The sequence below is a fragment of the Rhinopithecus bieti genome, unplaced genomic scaffold (genome assembly GCF_001698545.2).
Source record: "Rhinopithecus bieti isolate Rb0 unplaced genomic scaffold, ASM169854v2 scaffold_79532, whole genome shotgun sequence".
In the NCBI taxonomy this organism is placed as follows: Eukaryota; Metazoa; Chordata; class Mammalia; order Primates; family Cercopithecidae; genus Rhinopithecus; species Rhinopithecus bieti.
In genome coordinates, this window is record NW_016830370.1 from 1,308,906 (window position 1) to 1,319,698 (window position 10,793).

At 36.7% G+C, this 10,793-nt stretch overlaps 1 pseudogene; it reads right to left on the bottom strand.

Annotated features, from left to right (window-relative positions):
• Positions 1–200: 200 nt before the first annotated feature.
• Positions 201–10,793, bottom strand: part of LOC108524378 (zinc finger protein 718-like) — a 36,176-nt pseudogene continuing 25,583 nt past the window's right edge.

The window sequence follows — 10,793 nt, forward strand, 5'->3', positions numbered from 1 at the left end:
TGACAAGCATTTGAAGGCTTTTCCACACTTTTCATATTTTTACAGCTTCTCACCAATACCATTTCTCTTATGTTTAGAACAGATTGAGTTGTGGTTAAAAGCTTTGTCAAATTTTTCACATATGTAGAGTTTCTCTCCAGTATGAATTATGATCATAAAAGATTGAGGAAGACTTAAAAGCTCCCACATGCTTCACATTTCTAAAATTTGCCTCCAGTATGAGTTCTCTTATGTTGAAGAAGGTTGGAATACTGCTTAAAAGTACTCCCACATTCTTTACATTTGTAGGTTTATCTACAGTGCGAATTTTCTTATGTTTATTCAGGTGTGAGGACTATTTAAAGGCTTTGCCACATTGTGTACATACGTAGGGTTTCTCTCCAGTATGAATTTTTTTTATTATTACGCAGGTTTGCAAACACTTTAAAGGCTTTGCCACAATCTTCACATTTGTAGGGATTTTTTCCAGAGTGAATTCTCTTGTGTACATTAAGGGTTGAGGACCAATTAAAGGCTTTACCACATTCTCCACATGTGTAGGGTTTCTCTCCAGTATGGATTCTCTTAAGTGTCCTAAGGGTTGTGGACCTATTCAAGGATTTGCCACATTCTTCACATTTGTAAGGTTTCTCTCCTGTATGAATTCTCTTATGTTTAGCAAAGTCTGAGGATGTAGTAAAGACACTGCCACATTCTTCGGATGAGAAGGGTTTCTCTCCAGCATGAATTCTCTTATGTTCATTAAGGGATGAGGATCACTTAAAGGCTTTACCACATTCTTCACATTTGTAACATTTTTGTCCAGAATGAATTCTCTTATGTAAATTAAGGGTTGAAGATTGGTTAAAAACTTTACCACATTCTTCACATATGTAGGGTTTCTCTCCAGTATGAATTCTCTTGTGTTTAGTAAGGTGTGAGGACCAAATAAAGCCTTTACCACATTCTTCACTCTTGTAGGGTTTCTCTCTGGCATGAATTCTCTTATGTTTAGTAAGAATTGAGGACCAATCAAAAGCTTTGCCACATTCTTCACACGTGTGGGGGTTCTCTCCAGTATGAATTCTTTCGTGTTAAGTGTGAGAGCATGTGAAATGATTTGCCACATTCTTTACATTTCAAGGTTTTCTCTCCAATGTATCTTATCTTACGTTTGTTTGAATTTGAAAATTTATGAAAAACTTTGACACATATATTACATTGAATTATTTTGCTCTGGGTAGTTAATAAGCATTGGTTAATTCCATTATAACCACCTTTCTGCACCTTACACTCATTCACATTTTTACAAGTTTTTCTTAATTTTAAATTCTCATGTCCACGTTTCTCATGTCCTTTTTGTATAAGTTTGTGGAATGAATCTTCTATGCCCTGCACTGCCCAAAGGTCTTGGGTGAAATGAGAACACACAACTGAAAGAAATAAAAATAACAAATTATCCCACTTACTAGATTCATGTAAATGTACTATACAGGCCAGGCGTAGTGACTCATGCCTGTAATTCCAGCAGTTTTTGAGGCTGAGGTGGACAAATAACAAGGTCAGGAGTTCGAGACCAGCCTGGCCAACATGGTGAAACCCCATCTGTATTAAAAATACAAAAAAAAAAAAGTGCTGGGAATGATGGTGCATGCCTATAATCCCAGCTACTTGGGAGGCTGAGGCAGGAGAATCCCTTGAACCCAGGAGGTAGAGGTTTCCATCAGCCGAGATCACACCACTGCACTCCAGGCAAGGTGACAGTGCGAGACCTCGTCTCAATAAATAAATAAACAAATAAGTAAATAAATATACTTTATAAATCTAATATATAAAATTACAAATCTAATATATAAAATTATACAAAGTACATCAGTAAGATGCTCAGTAAATACCACAGTACATAATTTCTTTATAGACATATATAACAAAAACACACTGACCAAAATGCCTTTGTGTGAAATCTGTAAATGAGTTAACTGTGTGCAATGCCTCAGGTAAGCACAATGCCAAAAGCCATATAAAACATGAAGAAAAGTGTGTTACGTTTACCCACTGCAGCTCTTCCTCCCCACAAATATAGCATTGTGCCCTTAGGAATAAACTGCCAACACCTGGCTTAATAGAGGAAAAATAGTGACACACATATTCCTACTTCTGGTTTTTGGAAATTATTACAAAAACTGGTTTCTGTCTCCAATACTACAGGGTGCTGAAAGAAATGGTGGGCAACATTAGGGCAATGTGGCCCAATTTAAAAATTTGGAAATTTTCAGAAAACAACTATAAATAATGAAGATATTCAAATTTTAAATGTTTTAACCTGAATAATGCTCAATGAGTGAAACAGAAACACATACAATTTATAAAATTGGAAAAATAAGAATATTAACGAAAACATTAAAATATAAAAAACAAAAGGCATGAAGATGAAAATACAACAATAATGACTGAGACATTTTCAAAAGTAAAAAAAGGATGTAAAAACTGAAGATGCTCCACAAACTTATTAACTAGGATACACACAGAGAGATTTATGACAAGACACATACAAGTTTCAAAAGTCAAAGACAAGAAGAGAATCTTAGGAGTTATAAAAGTGATGTGTCATTTATAAGTGTAGTCTTATAACCAGTGAATCTGTCAAAAAAATTTTCAGATGTCAGGGAATTGTAACATAAAGTGCTGGAAAAAAAAAAATAGCTTCGGCCAGGCACGGTGGCTCACACCTGTAATCCCAGCACTTTGGGAGGCCAAGCAGGCAGATCACGAGACCATCCTGGCCAACACGGTGAAACCCCATTCTACTTAAAATGCCAAAAAAAAAAAAAAAAAAAAAGCCGGGTGTGGTGGCGTGTGCCTATAGTCCCAGCTACTTGGGAGGCTGAGGCAGCAGAATCACTTGAACACAGGAGGCAGAGGTTGCAGTTAGCTGAGATTGTGCCACTGTACTCTAGCCTGGGCGACAAAGCAAGACTCCATCTCAAAAAAAAGAAAAATAGCTTCTAAGGGGAATAATACAACTAGCAAAACCGTCCTAAAAATGAAGAAACAGTAAAGACCTTTCAAGATAACCAAATGCTGAAAAAGTATATTAGCACTAAATCTGCCTTGCAAAATAAATAAATAAATAAAATAAAATAATTTTAAAAAAGCTAAAGCAAGTATTTTTCACTGAAAATAATATAAGGCGAGAAAACAAAACATAATCATATGAAAACATAATTTTCTGGGAAAGATATGCACATACAAAAATATAAAGTTCTATACCATTATCATGATAGCACAGAAAACATTTTAATTATTCTCCAAAACGTGAAAGATAAAAGCAAAAAAAAAAGTAATCATAAACTGTTAATATGCAAAATGAAAAATATGATTAGTGACATCAATAATAAAGTTGAGGGCAGATGTAATGAGGAAGAATTTCGACATGCAAGTAAAGTTAAATTTTTACCAGTTTAAAATATATTATTTAAAATTTAAGAAATGTTATATAATTCCCAAGATACCAAATAAAAAAGGATCTGTAGAGATACTGAAAAAATAGGAAGGACCTGTCAATACAAAAATCAAAAAGACACAAAGGAAGACAGAAAATAAGGGACGAAGATAAAATTATCAAGTAAAACAATAAAATAACATTAGTAAGCCTTTCTATTTCAGCAATATTTAAATATTTATGAAGTAAACTTTCCATTCAAAATACATGCATCAAATAAAAAAATTTTAACAATTAAAAAAAATATCCAACCTGCTTTTCTACAAGTCACTTAAAATCTAATGATTAAAGAAGACAAGATGAAAAAAGACATTTCATGCAAATGACCAAATAAGAGGTCAAAATTATATTACACAAAGTGCATCTTAAGTGAAAAACTGTCCTATTTCATAAAATATGCCTTAACTAAAAGCTTATAAGAGACAAAGGACATTAAACAGTAATAAAAATCTTCATTTACTGGAAACCTATGACAAATGTGTGTATATATATATTAATGTGTGTGTGTATCTCACATTAGGATTTCAAATATATAAAGCAAATACTGACAGAAGTAAAGCAAGATATACAAAGCAATACAATTATACTAGGATATTTTGATATCCCAATTTTGGTAATGAATAAAACAAAAAGACAATATTCATAAGGGAACAGAAGACTTGAAAGCAGTATTAAAAAATTATGCCTAACAGAATTGTAGAAAACACTGCTCAACAACAGCAGAATACACAACCTTCTCAATAACTCATACAAAAGTCTTCTTGATAAACCATGGGTTAGATCACAAAAAGACCCTTAACAAAATTTTTTCAAATTAAAATTTTACAGATTACTTTTTATGACCAAACTGGAAAGACAGAATAAAAAAAATGGAAAATCTTACAGAATTATAGAAAGTAAAAAATATACTCTTTAGCTTGCTCTTGTTCAATGTTTGAAACATTTAATATTATGAAGCTGTCTGGACTGCTGAATGCAATATTTGGATTAAATGCAATCTCTGTCAAATTTCAAATTGAGTTTTTCCAGAAATAGAAACAGCAACCCTAAAATTAGGTAAAATTTCAAGAGACAATATAGCGCCAAGCGATCTTCAATAAGAAAAACAACAAGGCTCGATGCGGTGGCTCACACCTGTAATACCAGCACTTTGGGAGACTGAGGTGGGTGGATCACCTTAGGTTGGGAGTTCAAGACCAGCCTGACCAACATGGAGAAATCACATCTCTACTAAAAAAATACAAAATTAGCTGGGCATGGTGGCACATGCCTGTAATCCCAGCCACTCAGGAGGCTGAGGAAGGACAACCACTTGAACCTGGGAAGCAGAGGTTGCGGTGAGCCGAGATTGCACCACTGCACTCCAGCATGGGCAACAAGCATGAAACTGTCTTAAAAAAAAAAAAAGAAAAGAAAAGAAAAAGAAAAACAACAATGTTGGAGGCATCACAGCTCCTGATTTCAAAACACATACAAAGCTAAAAATTAAGAGTATAAGCTGAACAGCTAGAGCCATAAGATGAAATCCAGCACAAATATAAACTCTCATATACATGGCCAAGAGGAGCAATTTGTATAGTCATAGTTATTGCAGCATTGTTAACGAAGCAAATAAATGAAATGTCTCTCATCAGATGGATAAATGTAATTTGAAATATTAATATTAGTTTTTTAGAAGCAAAAATAATCTAATGAAATAAAAATAAATCTTAATGAAATTGTGCAACATGAAATAAGTCAGCCACAAAGAGACAGAAACTACATGAATCAACTTACATAAGATATCTAAAACAGTCTGAATCTGAAATAGAAAGCAGTTGTTTTTGTAAAGTGCCAGAAAACAGAAATACATAGTTGCTTAATGTGTAGAGTTTTAGCTTTGCTAGATACATTCTAGAGATACAGTGCATAACAATGTCAATATAATATGACTAAACTGAGTATTAAAAATTTTTAAGATTGTAAAGTTTGTTTTTTTGACAAGTAAAAATAGTGATATCTAAAACAGACACAGAGGTATGATAGCTTTTGAAATTATCCTCTAATCACAAAAGTGCTTCTCCCACACATAAAAATAAAGATTTACAAATAAATAGAGGGTAAAATTAGAAGTATTTCAATGACAACTCACCTAGACAGGGTAAAACGACCACTGTATACACACAAACAGAACAAGTATACAACTTACAAGCAATGCAGGAACAATACAAATACAGATAAACAAACACAGAGACTTATATTGGAAATAGATATATCACTGATCCATACTTGACTTGTGCTCCACACTGTATTATTCTATTTTCATACTACTGATAAACATACCCAAGGTAAAAAAGATTTAATGGATTCACAGTCACATGTGGCTGGGGTGGCCTCAAAATCATTGTGGGAGGTAGAAAGTAAAAGGCACACCTTACATGGCGGTAGACAAAAGAGAATAAGAGCCAAACAAATGGGGAAACCCCTTACAAAAACCATCAGGTCTCATGAGAGTCATTCACTACTGTAAAAACGGTATGGCAAAAACCACCACGATTCAATTATCTCTCTCTGGGTCCCTCCCACAACACATGGGAATTATGGGAGCTACAATTCAGAATGAGATTTGGGTGAAGACAGGGCCAAACCCTATCATTCCACCCCTGGCCCTTTCCAAATCTCACGTCCTCACACTTCACAACAAATTATGCCTTCCCAGCAGTCCCCCAAAGTCTTAACTCATTTCAGGTTAAACTCGTAAGTCCGCAGTCAAGTCTCATTTGAGAGAAAGTAAGTCCCTTCCACCTATGAGCCTGTAAAATCAAAAGCAAGTTAGTTATTTCCTAGACACAATGGGGGTGCAGGCATTGGGTAAATACACCCATGCCAAATAAGAGAAATTGGCCAAAACAAAGAAGCTAGAGGCCCCATGCAAGGCCAAAATTCAGCAGGGCAGTCAAATCTTAAAGCTCCAAAATGATCTCCTTTGACTCCATGTCTCACATCCAGGTCACATTGATGCAAGAAATGGGTTCCCATGATCTTGAGCAGCTCCACCCCTGTGGTTTTGCAGGGTACAGTCAGCCTTCTGGCTGCTTTCATGGGCTGGTGTTGAGTGTCTGTGGGTTTTACAGGTGCATGGTGCGAGCTGACAGTGGATCTACCATTCTGGGGTCTGGAGGACAGTAGTCCTGCTTCTCACAGTTCCACTAGGCAGTGTCCCAGTGGGGACTCTGTGTGGGGGCTCCAACCCCACATTTCCCTTCTGCACTGCCCTAGCAGAGGTTCTCCATGAGGGCTGCATCCCTGCAGCAAACTTCTACCTGGACAGTCAGGCATTTACATACATATTTTGAAATGTAGGCAGAGGTTTCCAAATCTTGCACTGCAGGTATACAGAAGTCAAAAAGCCTCAAGACCACATGGAACCTGCCAAGGCTTGGGGCTTGGATCCTCTGAAGCCAAGGCCTAAGCTGTACCTTGAGCCTTTTTAGCTATATGGGTAGGTAGCTGGGACACACGGCACCAATGCCCTAGGAAAGGGGGGGCTGGCCCAACCCATAAAATTATTTTCTCTCTTAGGCCTCTGGGCCTGTGATGGGAGAAGCTATCACAAAGTTCTCTGAAATGCTCTAGAGACATTTTCCCCAGTGTCTTGGTGATTAACATTTGGCTCCTCATTACTTATGTAAATTTCTGCAGTGAGCTTGAATTTTGCTTCAGAAAATGGGTTTTTCTTGTCTATCACATCATCAGGCTATAAAATTTCTGAACTCTTATGCGGTTTCCCTTTCAAAACTGAATGCTTTTAACAGCACCCAAGTCACCTCATGAATGCTTTATGGGTTAGGAATTTCTTCTACCAGATACTCTAAGTCATCTCCCTCAAGTTCAAAGTTCCACAGATGTCTAGTGCAGGGGCAAAATGCCACCAGTCTTTCCGTTAAAACATAGCAAGAGACACCTTTACTGCATTTCCCAAGTTCCTCATCTCCACCTGAGAGCACCTTGGACTGGATTTCATTGTCCATATCATTATTAGCATTTTGGTTAAACACATGTCTAGGAAGTTCCAAACTTTCCCACATTTTCCTGTCTCCTTCTCAGCCCTCCGAACTGTTCCAACCTCTGCCTGTTACCCAGTTCCAGTGTCACTTCCACATTTTCGGGTGAAGTTCCTGACTCTACTGGTACCAATTTACTGCAGAAGTCCAATTTCACATTGCTGATAAAGACATACCTGAGATTGGGTAATCTGTGAAGAAAAAGAGGTTTAATGGACTCACAGTTTCATGTGGCTAGGGAGGCCTCAAAATCACGGCAGAAGCCAAAAGTCATGTCATATATGGCAGGAGGCAAGACAGAATGAGAGCCAAACAAAAGGGGAAACCTTATAAAATTATCAGATCTCCTGAGACTTATTTACCACCGTGAGAACAGTATGGGGGAGACTGCCCCCATGACTTAATTATCTCCCACAACACATGGGAATTATGAAAGCTGCAATTCAAGATGAGATTTGGGTGGGGACACAATCAAACCATATCACTGTCTTACAATGTACACAGTTGAATATTGTCATACACAATTATAATATCAAATAACATCCTTATCTTGTCCCAAATTTCAAATAAAACATTTTCTGCTTTTTTTTCTGTTTAGTATATACATTTGTCAGTATATAGATTTCTGTTCAGTATACAGATTTGTTCAGTCATAGGTTTGTCAAATGTGGCCTTTATTCTGTTGAGCTACATACCATCTATACCTAATTTGTTGAGTTTCTTAAATCACAAACGCATGTTGAGTTTTGCCAAATGCTGCTTTGCATTCACAATAAAAAAGAGATGTCTAGCAGCAAACTTCATTAAAAAGCTGAACACTCTACAATGAAAATGATAAATCATTGACAAAATCTGAAAAGACATGAAAAGTGAAAGATTTTATGCTCATAAATTGAAAAAATATTAAGAAAGTTGGTATACTACCCAAGGTGATCTACAGATTCGATGCAATCTCTATCAAAATACCAATGACTTTTTTCAAAGAAATGGAAAAAACAAGCTTAAACTTTATGGGGAACCACCAAAGACCCCCAAATAGCTAAAGAAATCCTGAGTAAAAAGAATAAAGCTGGAGACATCACACTACCCGACTCCATAATATGCTATAAAGCTACAATAAGCAAAGGGGCATGATTCTGGCATAAAAATAGACAGAGGACAGTATCCAGTGAGCCCAGTAATAAATTCATGAGCCTAGAGCCAAGTGATTTTTAACAAACTTAAAACAAAATAACACACAACTTAAAACAAGCAAGAGACCTTAATAGACATTTTTCAAAAGAAGAAATACAAATGGCCAAAAAGTACATGCAAATATGCCCAATATCACTAATTATCAGAGAAATTAAAATCAAAACCACAATAAAATATCACATCACAGCCAGGCACGGTGGCTCACGCCTGTAATCCCAGCACTTTGGGAGGCTGAGGTGGGTGGATTACCTGAGGTTAGGAGTTCAAGACCAGCCTGGCCAACATTGTGAAACCTCATCTCTACTAAAAAGGCAGAATAAGCACAGTATGGTGGTGGCCGCCTGTAGTCCCAGCTACTTGGGAGGCTGAGGCAGGAGAATCACTTGAACCTGGGAGGCGGAGGTTGCAGTGAGCTGAGATCATGTCACTGCACTCCAGCCTTGGCAACTAGAGCAAAACTCTGTCTCAAACAAAACAAAACAAAACAATACAAAAAACAATAACAACAACAATAAAAAACATTACTCCAGTGAGAATAACTGTTATTGAAAAGACTGTAATTGAAAAGACTGGCTGGGTGTCGTGGCTCACTCCTGTAATCCTAGCACTTTGGGAGGCCAAAATGGGCAGGTTGCCTGAGCTCAGGAGTTCGAGACCAGCCTTAGCAACGTGATGAAACCCCGCCTCTGCTAAAATAAAAGAAAAAATTAGCTGGGCATGGCAGTATACGCCTGTAGTCCCAGCTACTTGGGAGGCTGAGGCAGGAGAACTGCCTGAACCCAGGAGGCAGAGGTTGCAGGGAGCCGAGATCACACCACTGCACTCCAGCCTGGGTGACAGAGTAGGACTCCATCTCAAATAAATAGATAAATAAATAAATAAAGACTAACAATTGTTAGTGAGAATGTATAGAAAAGGAAACAAATACAGTTGTAAAACTGTAACTTAGTACAGCCATTACAGGAAAAAAAGCAGCACAGGATAACATATTTAAACAATCAATATATGATAATTTAGACTGTTTCTTTGACTTGTCACCTAGACAATAAAACATTGATGACTACACACAAATACACACACACAAAATTCAAATTGTTGGGTCATATGTTAGTTCTATTTATTTTTTAATAAAACAGGACTGCTAAAGCATGTTAGTTCTATTTTTAGTTTTTTAATTAAACACGATTGCTGGAGCATATAAAAGTTCTATTTTCTTTGTAGCTAAAAAAAAAACATCAGTATGTCAAAGAGACATCTACACTCCCATGTCTATTACAATACTATTTACAATAGCTAAGATATGGAATCAATCCAATGATTGAAAACCAGATGATAAAGAAAATCTAGTATAGATACACAGCAAACTACTATTCAGTTACAAAAGACAATAAAAGTTTGATATTTGCAAGGGTGCGGATGAACTTGGAGGCCATTACATTAAGGGAAATAAACCAGATTCACCAAGACAAGTACCACATGATCTTACACATATATGAAATCTAAGAGTATATGATAAAGGCTTCACGCACTGGTCTTGGCAATCATTTTTTGGAAGGCTCAGGAAAGAAACACCTGAAAATATACATGGTACTACATCATTGTATCCAAAATATCCCAAGAATATTTAAAGCAGGACTTTAGATATTTACACACACGTTCATTTATTATTATCTACAAAAGACAATTCCTGGAAACAACACAAATGTCCCTTTACAGATTAGTATCAGATTTTTAAAATGTGACATATATATACAGTATTATTTCATTTTAAAATAGATATTCTGATATATCTTATAAAAACAAAACCTGGGAACATTACATTAAGTAAAATAAGACAGCCAAACAGAAACAGACATTATATAATGACATTAATAAGAATACTAAAATTAGGCCGGGCACGGTGGCTCAAGCCTGTAATCCCAGCACTTTGGGAGGCCGAGACGGGCGGATCACGAGGTCAGGAGATCGAGACCATCCTGGCTAACACAGTGAAACCCCGTCTCTACTAAAAATACAAAAACTAGCCGGGCGAGGTGGCGGGCGCCTGTAGTCCCAGCTACTCGGGAGGCTGAGGC